This window comes from Dromaius novaehollandiae, unplaced genomic scaffold, assembly GCF_036370855.1.
Source record: "Dromaius novaehollandiae isolate bDroNov1 unplaced genomic scaffold, bDroNov1.hap1 HAP1_SCAFFOLD_63, whole genome shotgun sequence".
Classification (NCBI taxonomy): domain Eukaryota; kingdom Metazoa; phylum Chordata; class Aves; order Casuariiformes; family Dromaiidae; genus Dromaius; species Dromaius novaehollandiae.
In genome coordinates this window covers 796,718-818,317 of record NW_026991442.1, presented here as the reverse complement: position 1 = coordinate 818,317, position 21,600 = coordinate 796,718, and positions in this window count along the sequence as shown.

Sequence of the window (21,600 nt, the reverse complement as noted above, 5' to 3'; positions counted from 1 at the left end):
CTCTTCTTTTTCCTGCACATTCTCCACTTCAAAACAGCCAGCTCACTGCAGACACACAGCAAGAGGAGTTAGTGGGAGCACAGGGAAGATTGCCATCCTTTGCTCCCAGGCTGGGCACCCCGCTCTGCAGCAGAAGGTGGCTCTACTGGGGAAGTGTGTGTTGGGAACAGCCCTTCTTTCCCCTGCTGCTGCTGGGGGTGGAAGCAAGGGCGTTGCCTGAGGGGAAACACCACCCATATCTGGATATATTTACCACTGCAGCTTATCTTCCCGATCCCTCTCTTCATGCCTGTGTCCCCTCCGACTTCGGTCAACCTGTCCCAGGATGCACGGCACTATCTCGAGCAGGGCCTGGCTTGTCCCTGGGGAAATTGGCCTAGAACAACAGGAAGAAACCCTCACTCACGCTCTGGCTGAAACCTTCCTGCCTCTCACCTTCCCCAGGCCCTGCACACAGAGTCTCACTGGTGCCCACAGCATGAGGTTTAGGCATTTGCTTTGGGCTGCAGAAAGGCACCTGGAGTTGGGGGCTCCTGACCCCAGGTCTCCCCATGGCTTGACAGCTCAGAGGAGAGCCACGGATCAGGGATTTGGCTCCTTGACCCTGCAGATGGGTCAGTGCTACTCAGCTGCCCCAGGCCTTGGCACGACTTGCTCCATGCTTACCTTTTTGGGGGTATCTCCAGTGAGTTGTCACCCTCCTTCTCTGAGGATGATTCGCCATCCTCTTTCCAGTTCCCCATCATTCCCTCTATGAGATCTGGGCTGGTCACCTTCCTCCTCATGCTGGCAGAAGGGATTTGCGTGGTGCCCCAAGCAACAGTGGGTTTCTGCAAAGGAAGGGAGAATCTCAGACAAGCATGCTGCAAAGACACAGGGCTGTTTGCCAGCGTACAGATCCCAGGGGTGAATTCTGGCCAGGATGCTGTGGCAGTAGAGGGGGAACCAGAAGAAGGACCTCCGCCTGCCCCAGGAGTTGGGATTTTGTTTGTTGTTGGTGGTGGTTTTGGTTTTTTTAAAGGAATTTCTAATCAAAAGCCCTCACAGTTTTTCAGAACTCTTTTTCACTTTCCATTTCATCCAGCACCTAGCCATAATATCTCAACAGATACAGTTTCTACCACTATGCAGGGGCAAAAAGTAGCATGCAGTTTAGATGGAAGTGTGGGCAGAGGCCATACCACTGATCAGCACTGAAGGCCTGTAGTGCTGCAAAGGCATGTTTACAACACTCCTTCTCAAATCTTTTTGTCCAGGGAAGTTAAAGACTTCATCCCTTGTGCATTGAGACAAGCAGAACTTTTTTTAATGTCAGCATGCTTGGAAGGAAATCCTAGTGCTTCGGTTAAAAACTAAACTTCCAGAAAATGTGCCTTCCTATTACGAATAATGTTCCTGATCATTCCAATGCAGTGAAGACTAAATAAAAGAACTAGCTGCCTTATAGGTAGTCTAGGTATGGCTCAGGTCATTGGACTGTGAACAGATGTGTCCAAATGCAAGTGCAGATACCTGAAACAGAGCTTGTCTGAGTTCGGGGGAGGGATGATCAGTGTATGTGCTCACCATGGCAGATTGCTGGCTTTGCCCTTTGGCTTTTTCTAACTACATCTCCCTTACAGTAATAAGCAGGCAAGCATGACAGATAGGAGTCACCTGCCCTGCAATTTTGCAGCAATGATGCCATGCTGACTTGGAGACCTTCAAAGCTCAGCTCTTCTGGAGGAGAGAAATGCTATTTTACTGCGTGTTTCACAAGGTTTCTGGTACCTGGGCCTTCCACACATGTTCCCTTTCCCTTCTTGCTGTTGATGAAGGCGACCTTGTCCTTGCTGTCTTCAGGTACTTCTTACGTAAGGCTTCCCAGTGTTTACTTTGATCTTTCCTCACAGGGAGAGAGTAGAATTCCTGAAGGGTCACAGAAATGCAACAGTAGCAGTGGGAGTCTCATCTGTGCTTTGTGGGATTTTTTTAGTTCTCACCCTCTCTTCTGCCCCTTGTCTTTAGCCTTTCTATCAGCCATGTTTGCTCCTCAGTTATAACAGGCACAACCAAAGCACAAACTGAACAATGATCTGAATAGAAATGATTTCCTACCCTAGAAAAGCCTGGCATTTTTATTTGCATTATGAACAGTGCCTTTTTATCTCCATTAAGAATGGTGCCAAGGAAGACGGTCTGATATGTTGCATAAGATGACGGGAGCAAAGAACACACTCCAAAAAGACAAACAACTGAAGATACGTGGTTTAAAGGAAGCTCCAGAAGAAATCACTTAATGTTCAAATGAGTACAGATTAGCTATTTCAGACTCTGTAGCCATATAACGGTGCTTTTCTACAATGAATTATGAGACAAGAATTACATCACTGTCTATCATGGACCTGTCCTGCTCTCTCAGGACTGTCACAAATAGTTTGTGCAGGTTGGGGTCCAGCCACAGGAGTGTCATTGCCTTGGCTCTTCTTTTTCCTGCACATTCTCCACTTCAAAACAGCCAGCTCACTGCAGACACACAGCAAGAGGAGTTAGTGGGAGCACAGGGAAGATTGCCATCCTTTGCTCCCAGGCTGGGCACCCCGCTCTGCAGCAGAAGGTGGCTCTACTGGGGAAGTGTGTGTTGGGAACAGCCCTTCTTTCCCCTGCTGCTGCTGGGGGTGGAAGCAAGGGCGTTGCCTGAGGGGAAACACCACCCATATCTGGATATATTTACCACTGCAGCTTATCTTCCCGATCCCTCTCTTCATGCCTGTGTCCCCTCCGACTTCGGTCAACCTGTCCCAGGATGCACGGCACTATCTCGAGCAGGGCCTGGCTTGTCCCTGGGGAAATTGGCCTAGAACAACAGGAAGAAACCCTCACTCACGCTCTGGCTGAAACCTTCCTGCCTCTCACCTTCCCCAGGCCCTGCACACAGAGTCTCACTGGTGCCCACAGCAGGAGCTTTAGGCATTTGCTTTGGGCTGCAGAAAGGCACCTGGAGTTGGGGGCTCCTGACCCCAGGTCTCCCCATGGCTTGACAGCTCAGAGGAGAGCCACGGATCAGGGATTTGGATCCTTGACCCTGCAGATGGGTCAGTGCTACTCAGCTGCCCCAGGCCTTGGCACGACTTGCTCCATGCTTACCTTTTTGGGGGTATCTCCAGTGAGTTGTCACCCTCCTTCTCTGAGGATGATTCGCCATCCTCTTTCCAGTTCCCCATCATTCCCTCTATGAGATCTGGGCTGGTCACCTTCCTCCTCATGCTGGCAGAAGGGATTTGCGTGGTGCCCCAAGAAACAGTGGGTTTCTGCAAAGGAAGGGAGAATCTCAGACAAGCATGCTGCAAAGACACAGGGCTGTTTGCCAGCGTACAGATCCCAGGGGTGAATTCTGGCCAGGATGCTGTGGCAGTAGAGGGGGAACCAGAAGAAGGACCTCCGCCTGCCCCAGGAGTTGGGATTTTGTTTTTTGTTGGTGGTGGGTTTGTGTTTTTTAAAGGAATTTCTAATCAAAAGCCCTCACAGTTTTGCAGAACTCTTTTTCACTTTCCATTTCATCCAGCACCTAGCCATAATATCTCAACAGATACAGTTTCTACCACCATGCAGGGGCAAAAAGTAGCATGCAGTTTAGATGGAAGTGTGGGCAGAGGCCATACCACTGATCAGCACTGAAGGCCTGTAGTGCTGCAAAGGCATGTTTACAACACTCCTTCTCAAATCTTTTTGTCCAGGGAAGTTAAAGACTTCATCCCTTGTGCATTGAGACAAGCAGAACTTTTTTTAATGTCAGCATGCTTGGAAGGAAATCCTAGTGCTTCGGTTAAAAACTAAACTTCCAGAAAATGTGCCTTCCTATTACGAATAATGTTCCTGATCATTCCAATGCAGTGAAGACTAAATAAAAGAACTAGCTGCCTTATAGGTAGTCTAGGTATGGCTCAGGTCATTGGACTGTGAACAGATGTGTCCAAATGCAAGTGCAGATACCTGAAACAGAGCTTGTCTGAGTTCGGGGGAGGGATGATCAGTGTATGTGCTCACCATGGCAGATTGCTGGCTTTGCCCTTTGGCTTTTTCTAACTACATCTCCCTTACAGTAATAAGCAGGCAAGCATGACAGATAGGAGTCACCTGCCCTGCAATTTTGCAGCAATGATGCCATGCTGACTTGGAGACCTTCAAAGCTCAGCTCTTCTGGAGGAGAGAAATGCTATTTTACTGCGTGTTTCACAAGGTTTCTGGTACCTGGGCCTTCCACACATGTTCCCTTTCCCTTCTTGCTGTTGATGAAGGCGACCTTGTCCTTGCTGTCTTCAGGTACTTCTTACGTAAGGCTTCCCAGTGTTTACTTTGATCTTTCCTCACAGGGAGAGAGTAGAATTCCTGAAGGGTCACAGAAATGCAACAGTAGCAGTGGGAGTCTCATCTGTGCTTTGTGGGATTTTTTTAGTTCTCACCCTCTCTTCTGCCCCTTGTCTTTAGCCTTTCTATCAGCCATGTCTGCTCCTCAGTTATAACAGGCACAACCAAAGCACAAACTGAACAATGATCTGAATAGAAATGATTTCCTACCCTAGAAAAGCCTGGCATTTTTATTTGCATTATGAACAGTGCCTTTTTATCTCCATTAAGAATGGTGCCAAGGAAGACGGTCTGATATGTTGCATAAGATGACGGGAGCAAAGAACACACTCCAAAAAGACAAACAACTGAACATACGTGGTTTAAAGGAAGCTCCAGAAGAAATCACTTAATGTTCAAATGAGTACAGATTAGCTATTTCAGACTCTGTAGCCATATAACGGTGCTTTTCTACAATGAATTATGAGACAAGAATTACATCACTGTCTATCATGGACCTGTCCTGCTCTCTCATGACTGTCACAAATAGTTTGTGCAGGTTGGGGTCCAGCCACAGGAGTGTCATTGCCTTGGCTCTTCTTTTTCCTGCACATTCTCCACTTCAAAACAGCCAGCTCACTGCAGACACACAGCAAGAGGAGTTAGTGGGAGCACAGGGAAGATTGCCATCCTTTGCTCCCAGGCTGGGCACCCCGCTCTGCAGCAGAAGGTGGCTCTACTGGGGAAGTGTGTGTTGGGAACAGCCCTTCTTTCCCCTGCTGCTGCTGGGGGTGGAAGCAAGGGCGTTGCCTGAGGGGAAACACCACCCATATCTGGATATATTTACCACTGCAGCTTATCTTCCCGATCCCTCTCTTCATGCCTGTGTCCCCTCCGACTTCGGTCAACCTGTCCCAGGATGCACGGCACTATCTCGAGCAGGGCCTGGCTTGTCCCTGGGGAAATTGGCCTAGAACAACAGGAAGAAACCCTCACTCACGCTCTGGCTGAAACCTTCCTGCCTCTCACCTTCCCCAGGCCCTGCACACAGAGTCTCACTGGTGCCCACAGCATGAGGTTTAGGCATTTGCTTTGGGCTGCAGAAAGGCACCTGGAGTTGGGGGCTCCTGACCCCAGGTCTCCCCATGGCTTGACAGCTCAGAGGAGAGCCACGGATCAGGGATTTGGCTCCTTGACCCTGCAGATGGGTCAGTGCTACTCAGCTGCCCCAGGCCTTGGCACGACTTGCTCCATGCTTACCTTTTTGGGGGTATCTCCAGTGAGTTGTCACCCTCCTTCTCTGAGGATGATTCGCCATCCTCTTTCCAGTTCCCCATCATTCCCTCTATGAGATCTGGGCTGGTCACCTTCCTCCTCATGCTGGCAGAAGGGATTTGCGTGGTGCCCCAAGAAACAGTGGGTTTCTGCAAAGGAAGGGAGAATCTCAGACAAGCATGCTGCAAAGACACAGGGCTGTTTGCCAGCGTACAGATCCCAGGGGTGAATTCTGGCCAGGATGCTGTGGCAGTAGAGGGGGAACCAGAAGAAGGACCTCCGCCTGCCCCAGGAGTTGGGATTTTGTTTGTTGTTGGTGGTGGTTTTGGTTTTTTTAAAGGAATTTCTAATCAAAAGCCCTCACAGTTTTTCAGAACTCTTTTTCACTTTCCATTTCATCCAGCACCTAGCCATAATATCTCAACAGATACAGTTTCTACCACTATGCAGGGGCAAAAAGTAGCATGCAGTTTAGATGGAAGTGTGGGCAGAGGCCATACCACTGATCAGCACTGAAGGCCTGTAGTGCTGCAAAGGCATGTTTACAACACTCCTTCTCAAATCTTTTTGTCCAGTGAAGTTAAAGACTTCATCCCTTGTGCATTGAGACAAGCAGAACTTTTTTTAATGTCAGCATGCTTGGAAGGAAATCCTAGTGCTTCGGTTAAAAACTAAACTTCCAGAAAATGTGCCTTCCTATTACGAATAATGTTCCTGATCATTCCAATGCAGTGAAGACTAAATAAAAGAACTAGCTGCCTTATAGGTAGTCTAGGTATGGCTCAGGTCATTGGACTGTGAACAGATGTGTCCAAATGCAAGTGCAGATACCTGAAACAGAGCTTGTCTGAGTTCGGGGGAGGGATGATCAGTGTATGTGCTCACCATGGCAGATTGCTGGCTTTGCCCTTTGGCTTTTTCTAACTACATCTCCCTTACAGTAATAAGCAGGCAAGCATGACAGATAGGAGTCACCTGCCCTGCAATTTTGCAGCAATGATGCCATGCTGACTTGGAGACCTTCAAAGCTCAGCTCTTCTGGAGGACAGAAATGCTATTTTACTGCGTGTTTCACAAGGTTTCTGGTACCTGGGCCTTCCACACATGTTCCCTTTCCCTTCTTGCTGTTGATGAAGGCGACCTTGTCCTTGCTGTCTTCAGGTACTTCTTACGTAAGGCTTCCCAGTGTTTACTTTGATCTTTCCTCACAGGGAGAGAGTAGAATTCCTGAAGGGTCACAGAAATGCAACAGTAGCAGTGGGAGTCTCATCTGTGCTTTGTGGGATTTTTTTAGTTCTCACCCTCTCTTCTGCCCCTTGTCTTTAGCCTTTCTATCAGCCATGTCTGCTCCTCACTTATAACAGGCACAACCAAAGCACAAACTGAACAATGATCTGAATAGAAATTATTTCCTACCCTAGAAAAGCCTGGCATTTTTATTTGCATTATGAACAGTGCCTTTTTATCTCCATTAAGAATGGTGCCAAGGAAGATGGTCTGATATGTTGCATAAGATGACGGGAGCAAAGAACACACTCCAAAAAGACAAACAACTGAAGATACGTGGTTTAAAGGAAGCTCCAGAAGAAATCACTTAATGTTCAAATGAGTACAGATTAGCTATTTCAGACTCTGTAGCCATATAACGGTGCTTTTCTACAATGAATTATGAGACAAGAATTACATCACTGTCTATCATGGACCTGTCCTGCTCTCTCAGGACTGTCACAAATAGTTTGTGCAGGTTGGGGTCCAGCCACAGGAGTGTCATTGCCTTGGCTCTTCTTTTTCCTGCACATTCTCCACTTCAAAACAGCCAGCTCACTGCAGACACACAGCAAGAGGAGTTAGTGGGAGCACAGGGAAGATTGCCATCCTTTGCTCCCAGGCTGGGCACCCCGCTCTGCAGCAGAAGGTGGCTCTACTGGGGAAGTGTGTGTTGGGAACAGCCCTTCTTTCCCCTGCTGCTGCTGGGGGTGGAAGCAAGGGCGTTGCCTGAGGGGAAACACCACCCATATCTGGATATATTTACCACTGCAGCTTATCTTCCCGATCCCTCTCTTCATGCCTGTGTCCCCTCCGACTTCGGTCAACCTGTCCCAGGATGCACGGCACTATCTCGAGCAGGGCCTGGCTTGTCCCTGGGGAAATTGGCCTAGAACAACAGGAAGAAACCCTCACTCACGCTCTGGCTGAAACCTTCCTGCCTCTCACCTTCCCCAGGCCCTGCACACAGAGTCTCACTGGTGCCCACAGCAGGAGGTTTAGGCATTTGCTTTGGGCTGCAGAAAGGCACCTGGAGTTGGGGGCTCCTGACCCCAGGTCTCCCCATGGCTTGACAGCTCAGAGGAGAGCCACGGATCAGGGATTTGGATCCTTGACCCTGCAGATGGGTCAGTGCTACTCAGCTGCCCCAGGCCTTGGCACGACTTGCTCCATGCTTACCTTTTTGGGGGTATCTCCAGTGAGTTGTCACCCTCCTTCTCTGAGGATGATTCGCCATCCTCTTTCCAGTTCCCCATCATTCCCTCTATGAGATCTGGGCTGGTCACCTTCCTCCTCATGCTGGCAGAAGGGATTTGCGTGGTGCCCCAAGCAACAGTGGGTTTCTGCAAAGGAAGGGAGAATCTCAGACAAGCATGCTGCAAAGACACAGGGCTGTTTGCCAGCGTACAGATCCCAGGGGTGAATTCTGGCCAGGATGCTGTGGCAGTAGAGGGGGAACCAGAAGAAGGACCTCCGCCTGCCCCAGGAGTTGGGATTTTGTTTGTTGTTGGTGGTGGTTTTGGTTTTTTTAAAGGAATTTCTAATCAAAAGCCCTCACAGTTTTTCAGAACTCTTTTTCACTTTCCATTTCATCCAGCACCTAGCCATAATATCTCAACAGATACAGTTTCTACCACTATGCAGGGGCAAAAAGTAGCATGCAGTTTAGATGGAAGTGTGGGCAGAGGCCATACCACTGATCAGCACTGAAGGCCTGTAGTGCTGCAAAGGCATGTTTACAACACTCCTTCTCAAATCTTTTTGTCCAGTGAAGTTAAAGACTTCATCCCTTGTGCATTGAGACAAGCAGAACTTTTTTTAATGTCAGCATGCTTGGAAGGAAATCCTAGTGCTTCGGTTAAAAACTAAACTTCCAGAAAATGTGCCTTCCTATTACGAATAATGTTCCTGATCATTCCAATGCAGTGAAGACTAAATAAAAGAACTAGCTGCCTTATAGGTAGTCTAGGTATGGCTCAGGTCATTGGACTGTGAACAGATGTGTCCAAATGCAAGTGCAGATACCTGAAACAGAGCTTGTCTGAGTTCGGGGGAGGGATGATCAGTGTATGTGCTCACCATGGCAGATTGCTGGCTTTGCCCTTTGGCTTTTTCTAACTACATCTCCCTTACAGTAATAAGCAGGCAAGCATGACAGATAGGAGTCACCTGCCCTGCAATTTTGCAGCAATGATGCCATGCTGACTTGGAGACCTTCAAAGCTCAGCTCTTCTGGAGGAGAGAAATGCTATTTTACTGCGTGTTTCACAAGGTTTCTGGTACCTGGGCCTTCCACACATGTTCCCTTTCCCTTCTTGCTGTTGATGAAGGCGACCTTGTCCTTGCTGTCTTCAGGTACTTCTTACGTAAGGCTTCCCAGTGTTTACTTTGATCTTTCCTCACAGGGAGAGAGTAGAATTCCTGAAGGGTCACAGAAATGCAACAGTAGCAGTGGGAGTCTCATCTGTGCTTTGTGGGATTTTTTTAGTTCTCACCCTCTCTTCTGCCCCTTGTCTTTAGCCTGTCTATCAGCCATGTCTGCTCCTCAGTTATAACAGGCACAACCAAAGCACAAACTGAACAATGATCTGAATAGAAATTATTTCCTACCCTAGAAAAGCCTGGCATTTTTATTTGCATTATGAACAGTGCCTTTTTATCTCCATTAAGAATGGTGCCAAGGAAGACGGTCTGATATGTTGCATAAGATGACGGGAGCAAAGAACACACTCCAAAAAGACAAACAACTGAACATACGTGGTTTAAAGGAAGCTCCAGAAGAAATCACTTAATGTTCAAATGAGTACAGATTAGCTATTTCAGACTCTGTAGCCATATAACGGTGCTTTTCTACAATGAATTATGAGACAAGAATTACATCACTGTCTATCATGGACCTGTCCTGCTCTCTCAGGACTGTCACAAATAGTTTGTGCAGGTTGGGGTCCAGCCACAGGAGTGTCATTGCCTTGGCTCTTCTTTTTCCTGCACATTCTCCACTTCAAAACAGCCAGCTCACTGCAGACACACAGCAAGAGGAGTTAGTGGGAGCACAGGGAAGATTGCCATCCTTTGCTCCCAGGCTGGGCACCCCGCTCTGCAGCAGAAGGTGGCTCTACTGGGGAAGTGTGTGTTGGGAACAGCCCTTCTTTCCCCTGCTGCTGCTGGGGGTGGAAGCAAGGGCGTTGCCTGAGGGGAAACACCACCCATATCTGGATATATTTACCACTGCAGCTTATCTTCCCGATCCCTCTCTTCATGCCTGTGTCCCCTCCGACTTCGGTCAACCTGTCCCAGGATGCACGGCACTATCTCGAGCAGGGCCTGGCTTGTCCCTGGGGAAATTGGCCTAGAACAACAGGAAGAAACCCTCACTCACGCTCTGGCTGAAACCTTCCTGCCTCTCACCTTCCCCAGGCCCTGCACACAGAGTCTCACTGGTGCCCACAGCATGAGGTTTAGGCATTTGCTTTGGGCTGCAGAAAGGCACCTGGAGTTGGGGGCTCCTGACCCCAGGTCTCCCCATGGCTTGACAGCTCAGAGGAGAGCCACGGATCAGGGATTTGGCTCCTTGACCCTGCAGATGGGTCAGTGCTACTCAGCTGCCCCAGGCCTTGGCACGACTTGCTCCATGCTTACCTTTTTGGGGGTATCTCCAGTGAGTTGTCACCCTCCTTCTCTGAGGATGATTCGCCATCCTCTTTCCAGTTCCCCATCATTCCCTCTATGAGATCTGGGCTGGTCACCTTCCTCCTCATGCTGGCAGAAGGGATTTGCGTGGTGCCCCAAGCAACAGTGGGTTTCTGCAAAGGAAGGGAGAATCTCAGACAAGCATGCTGCAAAGACACAGGGCTGTTTGCCAGCGTACAGATCCCAGGGGTGAATTCTGGCCAGGATGCTGTGGCAGTAGAGGGGGAACCAGAAGAAGGACCTCCGCCTGCCCCAGGAGTTGGGATTTTGTTTGTTGTTGGTGGTGGTTTTGGTTTTTTTAAAGGAATTTCTAATCAAAAGCCCTCACAGTTTTTCAGAACTCTTTTTCACTTTCCATTTCATCCAGCACCTAGCCATAATATCTCAACAGATACAGTTTCTACCACTATGCAGGGGCAAAAAGTAGCATGCAGTTTAGATGGAAGTGTGGGCAGAGGCCATACCACTGATCAGCACTGAAGGCCTGTAGTGCTGCAAAGGCATGTTTACAACACTCCTTCTCAAATCTTTTTGTCCAGGGAAGTTAAAGACTTCATCCCTTGTGCATTGAGACAAGCAGAACTTTTTTTAATGTCAGCATGCTTGGAAGGAAATCCTAGTGCTTCGGTTAAAAACTAAACTTCCAGAAAATGTGCCTTCCTATTACGAATAATGTTCCTGATCATTCCAATGCAGTGAAGACTAAATAAAAGAACTAGCTGCCTTATAGGTAGTCTAGGTATGGCTCAGGTCATTGGACTGTGAACAGATGTGTCCAAATGCAAGTGCAGATACCTGAAACAGAGCTTGTCTGAGTTCGGGGGAGGGATGATCAGTGTATGTGCTCACCATGGCAGATTGCTGGCTTTGCCCTTTGGCTTTTTCTAACTACATCTCCCTTACAGTAATAAGCAGGCAAGCATGACAGATAGGAGTCACCTGCCCTGCAATTTTGCAGCAATGATGCCATGCTGACTTGGAGACCTTCAAAGCTCAGCTCTTCTGGAGGAGAGAAATGCTATTTTACTGCGTGTTTCACAAGGTTTCTGGTACCTGGGCCTTCCACACATGTTCCCTTTCCCTTCTTGCTGTTGATGAAGGCGACCTTGTCCTTGCTGTCTTCAGGTACTTCTTACGTAAGGCTTCCCAGTGTTTACTTTGATCTTTCCTCACAGGGAGAGAGTAGAATTCCTGAAGGGTCACAGAAATGCAACAGTAGCAGTGGGAGTCTCATCTGTGCTTTGTGGGATTTTTTTAGTTCTCACCCTCTCTTCTGCCCCTTGTCTTTAGCCTTTCTATCAGCCATGTTTGCTCCTCAGTTATAACAGGCACAACCAAAGCACAAACTGAACAATGATCTGAATAGAAATGATTTCCTACCCTAGAAAAGCCTGGCATTTTTATTTGCATTATGAACAGTGCCTTTTTATCTCCATTAAGAATGGTGCCAAGGAAGACGGTCTGATATGTTGCATAAGATGACGGGAGCAAAGAACACACTCCAAAAAGACAAACAACTGAAGATACGTGGTTTAAAGGAAGCTCCAGAAGAAATCACTTAATGTTCAAATGAGTACAGATTAGCTATTTCAGACTCTGTAGCCATATAACGGTGCTTTTCTACAATGAATTATGAGACAAGAATTACATCACTGTCTATCATGGACCTGTCCTGCTCTCTCAGGACTGTCACAAATAGTTTGTGCAGGTTGGGGTCCAGCCACAGGAGTGTCATTGCCTTGGCTCTTCTTTTTCCTGCACATTCTCCACTTCAAAACAGCCAGCTCACTGCAGACACACAGCAAGAGGAGTTAGTGGGAGCACAGGGAAGATTGCCATCCTTTGCTCCCAGGCTGGGCACCCCGCTCTGCAGCAGAAGGTGGCTCTACTGGGGAAGTGTGTGTTGGGAACAGCCCTTCTTTCCCCTGCTGCTGCTGGGGGTGGAAGCAAGGGCGTTGCCTGAGGGGAAACACCACCCATATCTGGATATATTTACCACTGCAGCTTATCTTCCCGATCCCTCTCTTCATGCCTGTGTCCCCTCCGACTTCGGTCAACCTGTCCCAGGATGCACGGCACTATCTCGAGCAGGGCCTGGCTTGTCCCTGGGGAAATTGGCCTAGAACAACAGGAAGAAACCCTCACTCACGCTCTGGCTGAAACCTTCCTGCCTCTCACCTTCCCCAGGCCCTGCACACAGAGTCTCACTGGTGCCCACAGCAGGAGCTTTAGGCATTTGCTTTGGGCTGCAGAAAGGCACCTGGAGTTGGGGGCTCCTGACCCCAGGTCTCCCCATGGCTTGACAGCTCAGAGGAGAGCCACGGATCAGGGATTTGGATCCTTGACCCTGCAGATGGGTCAGTGCTACTCAGCTGCCCCAGGCCTTGGCACGACTTGCTCCATGCTTACCTTTTTGGGGGTATCTCCAGTGAGTTGTCACCCTCCTTCTCTGAGGATGATTCGCCATCCTCTTTCCAGTTCCCCATCATTCCCTCTATGAGATCTGGGCTGGTCACCTTCCTCCTCATGCTGGCAGAAGGGATTTGCGTGGTGCCCCAAGAAACAGTGGGTTTCTGCAAAGGAAGGGAGAATCTCAGACAAGCATGCTGCAAAGACACAGGGCTGTTTGCCAGCGTACAGATCCCAGGGGTGAATTCTGGCCAGGATGCTGTGGCAGTAGAGGGGGAACCAGAAGAAGGACCTCCGCCTGCCCCAGGAGTTGGGATTTTGTTTTTTGTTGGTGGTGGGTTTGTGTTTTTTAAAGGAATTTCTAATCAAAAGCCCTCACAGTTTTGCAGAACTCTTTTTCACTTTCCATTTCATCCAGCACCTAGCCATAATATCTCAACAGATACAGTTTCTACCACCATGCAGGGGCAAAAAGTAGCATGCAGTTTAGATGGAAGTGTGGGCAGAGGCCATACCACTGATCAGCACTGAAGGCCTGTAGTGCTGCAAAGGCATGTTTACAACACTCCTTCTCAAATCTTTTTGTCCAGGGAAGTTAAAGACTTCATCCCTTGTGCATTGAGACAAGCAGAACTTTTTTTAATGTCAGCATGCTTGGAAGGAAATCCTAGTGCTTCGGTTAAAAACTAAACTTCCAGAAAATGTGCCTTCCTATTACGAATAATGTTCCTGATCATTCCAATGCAGTGAAGACTAAATAAAAGAACTAGCTGCCTTATAGGTAGTCTAGGTATGGCTCAGGTCATTGGACTGTGAACAGATGTGTCCAAATGCAAGTGCAGATACCTGAAACAGAGCTTGTCTGAGTTCGGGGGAGGGATGATCAGTGTATGTGCTCACCATGGCAGATTGCTGGCTTTGCCCTTTGGCTTTTTCTAACTACATCTCCCTTACAGTAATAAGCAGGCAAGCATGACAGATAGGAGTCACCTGCCCTGCAATTTTGCAGCAATGATGCCATGCTGACTTGGAGACCTTCAAAGCTCAGCTCTTCTGGAGGAGAGAAATGCTATTTTACTGCGTGTTTCACAAGGTTTCTGGTACCTGGGCCTTCCACACATGTTCCCTTTCCCTTCTTGCTGTTGATGAAGGCGACCTTGTCCTTGCTGTCTTCAGGTACTTCTTACGTAAGGCTTCCCAGTGTTTACTTTGATCTTTCCTCACAGGGAGAGAGTAGAATTCCTGAAGGGTCACAGAAATGCAACAGTAGCAGTGGGAGTCTCATCTGTGCTTTGTGGGATTTTTTTAGTTCTCACCCTCTCTTCTGCCCCTTGTCTTTAGCCTTTCTATCAGCCATGTTTGCTCCTCAGTTATAACAGGCACAACCAAAGCACAAACTGAACAATGATCTGAATAGAAATGATTTCCTACCCTAGAAAAGCCTGGCATTTTTATTTGCATTATGAACAGTGCCTTTTTATCTCCATTAAGAATGGTGCCAAGGAAGACGGTCTGATATGTTGCATAAGATGACGGGAGCAAAGAACACACTCCAAAAAGACAAACAACTGAAGATACGTGGTTTAAAGGAAGCTCCAGAAGAAATCACTTAATGTTCAAATGAGTACAGATTAGCTATTTCAGACTCTGTAGCCATATAACGGTGCTTTTCTACAATGAATTATGAGACAAGAATTACATCACTGTCTATCATGGACCTGTCCTGCTCTCTCAGGACTGTCACAAATAGTTTGTGCAGGTTGGGGTCCAGCCACAGGAGTGTCATTGCCTTGGCTCTTCTTTTTCCTGCACATTCTCCACTTCAAAACAGCCAGCTCACTGCAGACACACAGCAAGAGGAGTTAGTGGGAGCACAGGGAAGATTGCCATCCTTTGCTCCCAGGCTGGGCACCCCGCTCTGCAGCAGAAGGTGGCTCTACTGGGGAAGTGTGTGTTGGGAACAGCCCTTCTTTCCCCTGCTGCTGCTGGGGGTGGAAGCAAGGGCGTTGCCTGAGGGGAAACACCACCCATATCTGGATATATTTACCACTGCAGCTTATCTTCCCGATCCCTCTCTTCATGCCTGTGTCCCCTCCGACTTCGGTCAACCTGTCCCAGGATGCACGGCACTATCTCGAGCAGGGCCTGGCTTGTCCCTGGGGAAATTGGCCTAGAACAACAGGAAGAAACCCTCACTCACGCTCTGGCTGAAACCTTCCTGCCTCTCACCTTCCCCAGGCCCTGCACACAGAGTCTCACTGGTGCCCACAGCAGGAGCTTTAGGCATTTGCTTTGGGCTGCAGAAAGGCACCTGGAGTTGGGGGCTCCTGACCCCAGGTCTCCCCATGGCTTGACAGCTCAGAGGAGAGCCACGGATCAGGGATTTGGATCCTTGACCCTGCAGATGGGTCAGTGCTACTCAGCTGCCCCAGGCCTTGGCACGACTTGCTCCATGCTTACCTTTTTGGGGGTATCTCCAGTGAGTTGTCACCCTCCTTCTCTGAGGATGATTCGCCATCCTCTTTCCAGTTCCCCATCATTCCCTCTATGAGATCTGGGCTGGTCACCTTCCTCCTCATGCTGGCAGAAGGGATTTGCGTGGTGCCCCAAGAAACAGTGGGTTTCTGCAAAGGAAGGGAGAATCTCAGACAAGCATGCTGCAAAGACACAGGGCTGTTTGCCAGCGTACAGATCCCAGGGGTGAATTCTGGCCAGGATGCTGTGGCAGTAGAGGGGGAACCAGAAGAAGGACCTCCGCCTGCCCCAGGAGTTGGGATTTTGTTTTTTGTTGGTGGTGGGTTTGTGTTTTTTAAAGGAATTTCTAATCAAAAGCCCTCACAGTTTTGCAGAACTCTTTTTCACTTTCCATTTCATCCAGCACCTAGCCATAATATCTCAACAGATACAGTTTCTACCACCATGCAGGGGCAAAAAGTAGCATGCAGTTTAGATGGAAGTGTGGGCAGAGGCCATACCACTGATCAGCACTGAAGGCCTGTAGTGCTGCAAAGGCATGTTTACAACACTCCTTCTCAAATCTTTTTGTCCAGGGAAATTAAAGACTTCATCCCTTGTGCATTGAGACAAGCAGAACTTTTTTTAATGTCAGCATGCTTGGATGGAAATCCTAGTGCTTCGGTTAAAAACTAAACTTCCAGAAAATGTGCCTTCCTATTACGAATAATGTTCCTGATCATTCCAATGCAGTGAAGACTAAATAAAAGAACTAGCTGCCTTATAGGTAGTCTAGGTATGGCTCAGGTCATTGGACTGTGAACAGATGTGTCCAAATGCAAGTGCAGATACCTGAAACAGAGCTTGTCTGAGTTCGGGGGAGGGATGATCAGTGTATGTGCTCACCATGGCAGATTGCTGGCTTTGCCCTTTGGCTTTTTCTAACTACATCTCCCTTACAGTAATAAGCAGGCAAGCATGACAGATAGGAGTCACCTGCCCTGCAATTTTGCAGCAATGATGCCATGCTGACTTGGAGACCTTCAAAGCTCAGCTCTTCTGGAGGAGAGAAATGCTATTTTACTGCGTGTTTCACAAGGTTTCTGGTACCTGGGCCTTCCACACATGTTCCCTTTCCCTTCTTGCTGTTGATGAAGGCGACCTTGTCCTTGCTGTCTTCAGGTACTTCTTACGTAAGGCTTCCCAGTGTTTACTTTGATCTTTCCTCACAGGGAGAGAGTAGAATTCCTGAAGGGTCACAGAAATGCAACAGTAGCAGTGGGAGTCTCATCTGTGCTTTGTGGGATTTTTTTAGTTCTCACCCTCTCTTCTGCCCCTTGTCTTTAGCCTTTCTATCAGCCATGTTTGCTCCTCAGTTATAACAGGCACAACCAAAGCGCAAACTGAACAATGATCTGAATAGAAATTATTTCCTCCCCTAGAAAAGCCTGGCATTTTTATTTGCATTATGAACAGTGCCTTTTTATCTCCATTAAGAATGGTGCCAAGGAAGATGGTCTGATATGTTGCATAAGATGACGGGAGCAAAGAACACACTCCAAAAAGACAAACAACTGAAGATACGTGGTTTAAAGGAAGCTCCAGAAGAAATCACTTAATGTTCAAATGAGTACAGATTAGCTATTTCAGCCTCATTAGCCATATAACGGTGCTTTTCTACAATGAATTATGAGACAAGAATTACATCACTGTCTATCATGGACCTGTCCTGCTCTCTCATGGCTGTCACAAATAGTTTGTGCAGGTTGGGGTCCAGCCACAGGAGTGTCATTGCCTTGGCTTTTCCTTTTCCTGCACATTCTCCACTTCAAAACAGCCAGCTCACTGCAGACACACAGCAAGAGGAGTTAGTGGGAGCACAGGGAAGATTGCCATCCTTTGCTCCCAGGCTGGGCACCCCGCTCTGCAGCAGAAGGTGGCTCTACTGGGGAAGTGTGTGTTGGGAACAGCCCTTCTTTCCCCTGCTGCTGCTGGGGGTGGAAGCAAGGGCGTTGCCTGAGGGGAAACACCACCCATATCTGGATATATTTACCACTGCAGCTTATCTTCCCGATCCCTCTCTTCATGCCTGTGTCCCCTCCGACTTCGGTCAACCTGTCCCAGGATGCACGGCACTATCTCGAGCAGGGCCTGGCTTGTCCCTGGGGAAATTGGCCTAGAACAACAGGAAGAAACCCTCACTCACGCTCTGGCTGAAACCTTCCTGCCTCTCACCTTCCCCAGGCCCTGCACACAGAGTCTCACTGGTGCCCACAGCAGGAGCTTTAGGCATTTGCTTTGGGCTGCAGAAAGGCACCTGGAGTTGGGGGCTCCTGACCCCAGGTCTCCCCATGGCTTGACAGCTCAGAGGAGAGCCACGGATCAGGGATTTGGATCCTTGACCCTGCAGATGGGTCAGTGCTACTCAGCTGCCCCAGGCCTTGGCACGACTTGCTCCATGCTTACCTTTTTGGGGGTATCTCCAGTGAGTTGTCACCCTCCTTCTCTGAGGATGATTCGCCATCCTCTTTCCAGTTCCCCATCATTCCCTCTATGAGATCTGGGCTGGTCACCTTCCTCCTCATGCTGGCAGAAGGGATTTGCGTGGTGCCCCAAGAAACAGTGGGTTTCTGCAAAGGAAGGGAGAATCTCAGACAAGCATGCTGCAAAGACACAGGGCTGTTTGCCAGCATACAGATCCCAGGGGTGAATTCTGGCCAGGATGCTGTGGCAGTAGAGGGGGAACCAGAAGAAGGACCTCCGCCTGCCCCAGGAGTTGGGATTTTGTTTGTTGTTGGTGGTGGTTTTGGTTTTTTTAAAGGAATTTCTAATCAAAAGCCCTCACAGTTTTTCAGAACTCTTTTTCACTTTCCATTTCATCCAGCACCTAGCCATAATATCTCAACAGATACAGTTTCTACCACTATGCAGGGGCAAAAAGTAGCATGCAGTTTAGATGGAAGTGTGGGCAGAGGCCATACCACTGATCAGCACTGAAGGCCTGTAGTGCTGCAAAGGCATGTTTACAACACTCCTTCTCAAATCTTTTTGTCCAGGGAAGTTAAAGACTTCATCCCTTGTGCATTGAGACAAGCAGAACTTTTTTTAATGTCAGCATGCTTGGAAGGAAATCCTAGTGCTTCGGTTAAAAACTAAACTTCCAGAAAATGTGCCTTCCTATTACGAATAATGTTTCTGATCATTCCAATGCAGTGAAGACTAAATAAAAGAACTAGCTGCCTTATAGGTAGTCTAGGTATGGCTCAGGTCATTGGACTGTGAACAGATGTGTCCAAATGCAAGTGCAGATACCTGAAACAGAGCTTGTCTGAGTTCGGGGGAGGGATGATCAGTGTATGTGCTCACCATGGCAGATTGCTGGCTTTGCCCTTTGGCTTTTTCTAACTACATCTCCCTTACAGTAATAAGCAGGCAAGCATGACAGATAGGAGTCACCTGCCCTGCAATTTTGCAGCAATGATGCCATGCTGACTTGGAGACCTTCAAAGCTCAGCTCTTCTGGAGGAGAGAAATGCTATTTTACTGCGTGTTTCACAAGGTTTCTGGTACCTGGGCCTTCCACACATGTTCCCTTTCCCTTCTTGCTGTTGATGAAGGCGACCTTGTCCTTGCTGTCTTCAGGTACTTCTTACGTAAGGCTTCCCAGTGTTTACTTTGATCTTTCCTCACAGGGAGAGAGTAGAATTCCTGAAGGGTCACAGAAATGCAACAGTAGCAGTGGGAGTCTCATCTGTGCTTTGTGGGATTTTTTTAGTTCTCACCCTCTCTTCTGCCCCTTGTCTTTAGCCTGTCTATCAGCCATGTCTGCTCCTCAGTTATAACAGGCACAACCAAAGCGCAAACTGAACAATGATCTGAATAGAAATTATTTCCTACCCTAGAAAAGCCTGGCATTTTTATTTGCATTATGAACAGTGCCTTTTTATCTCCATTAAGAATGGTGCCAAGGAAGATGGTCTGATATGTTGCATAAGATGACGGGAGCAAAGAACACACTCCAAAAAGACAAACAACTGAAGATACGTGGTTTAAAGGAAGCTCCAGAAGAAATCACTTAATGTTCAAATGAGTACAGATTAGCTATTTCAGACTCTGTAGCCATATAACGGTGCTTTTCTACAATGAATTATGAGACAAGAATTACATCACTGTCTATCATGGACCTGTCCTGCTCTCTCAGGACTGTCACAAATAGTTTGTGCAGGTTGGGGTCCAGCCACAGGAGTGTCATTGCCTTGGCTCTTCTTTTTCCTGCACATTCTCCACTTCAAAACAGCCAGCTCACTGCAGACACACAGCAAGAGGAGTTAGTGGGAGCACAGGGAAGATTGCCATCCTTTGCTCCCAGGCTGGGCACCCCGCTCTGCAGCAGAAGGTGGCTCTACTGGGGAAGTGTGTGTTGGGAACAGCCCTTCTTTCCCCTGCTGCTGCTGGGGGTGGAAGCAAGGGCGTTGCCTGAGGGGAAACACCACCCATATCTGGATATATTTACCACTGCAGCTTATCTTCCCGATGCCTCTCTTCATGCCTGTGTCCCCTCCGACTTCGGTCAACCTGTCCCAGGATGCACGGCACTATCTCGAGCAGGGCCTGGCTTGTCCCTGGGGAAATTGGCCTAGAACAACAGGAAGAAACCCTCACTCACGCTCTGGCTGAAACCTTCCTGCCTCTCACCTTCCCCAGGCCCTGCACACAGAGTCTCACTGGTGCCCACAGCAGGAGCTTTAGGCATTTGCTTTGGGCTGCAGAAAGGCACCTGGAGTTGGGGGCTCCTGACCCCAGGTCTCCCCATGGCTTGACAGCTCAGAGGAGAGCCACGGATCAGGGATTTGGATCCTTGACCCTGCAGATGGGTCAGTGCTACTCAGCTGCCCCAGGCCTTGGCACGACTTGCTCCATACTTACCTTTTTGGGGGTATCTCCAGTGAGTTGTCACCCTCCTTCTCTGAGGATGATTCGCCATCCTCTTTCCAGTTCCCCATCATTCCCTCTATGAGATCTGGGCTGGTCACCTTCCTCCTCATGCTGGCAGAAGGGATTTGCGTGGTGCCCCAAGCAACAGTGGGTTTCTGCAAAGGAAGGGAGAATCTCAGACAAGCATGCTGCAAAGACACAGGGCTGTTTGCCAGCGTACAGATCCCAGGGGTGAATTCTGGCCAGGATGCTGTGGCAGTAGAGGGGGAACCAGAAGAAGGACCTCCGCCTGCCCCAGGAGTTGGGATTTTGTTTGTTGTTGGTGGTGGTTTTGGTTTTTTTAAAGGAATTTCTGATCAAAAGCCCTCACAGTTTTGCAGAACTCTTTTTCACTTTCCATTTCATCCAGCACCTAGCCATAATATCTCAACAGATACAGTTTCTACCACTGTGCAGGGGCAAAAAGTAGCATGCAGTTTAGATGGAAGTGTGGGCAGAGGCCATACCACTGATCAGCACTGAAGGCCTGTAGTGCTGCAAAGGCATGTTTACAACACTCCTTCTCAAATCTTTTTGTCCAGTGAAGTTAAAGACTTCATCCCTTGTGCATTGAGACAAGCAGAACTTTTTTTAATGTCAGCATGCTTGGAAGGAAATCCTAGTGCTTCGGTTAAAAACTAAACTTCCAGAAAATGTGCCTTCCTATTACGAATAATGTTCCTGATCATTCCAATGCAGTGAAGACTAAATAAAAGAACTAGCTGCCTTATAGGTAGTCTAGGTATGGCTCAGGTCATTGGACTGTGAACAGATGTGTCCAAATGCAAGTGCAGATACCTGAAACAGAGCTTGTCTGAGTTCGGGGGAGGGATGATCAGTGTATGTGCTCACCATGGCAGATTGCTGGCTTTGCCCTTTGGCTTTTTCTAACTACATCTCCCTTACAGTAATAAGCAGGCAAGCATGACAGATAGGAGTCACCTGCCCTGCAATTTTGCAGCAATGATGCCATGCTGACTTGGAGACCTTCAAAGCTCAGCTCTTCTGGAGGAGAGAAATGCTATTTTACTGCGTGTTTCACAAGGTTTCTGGTACCTGGGCCTTCCACACATGTTCCCTTTCCCTTCTTGCTGTTGATGAAGGCGACCTTGTCCTTGCTGTCTTCAGGTACTTCTTACGTAAGGCTTCCCAGTGTTTACTTTGATCTTTCCTCACAGGGAGAGAGTAGAATTCCTGAAGGGTCAC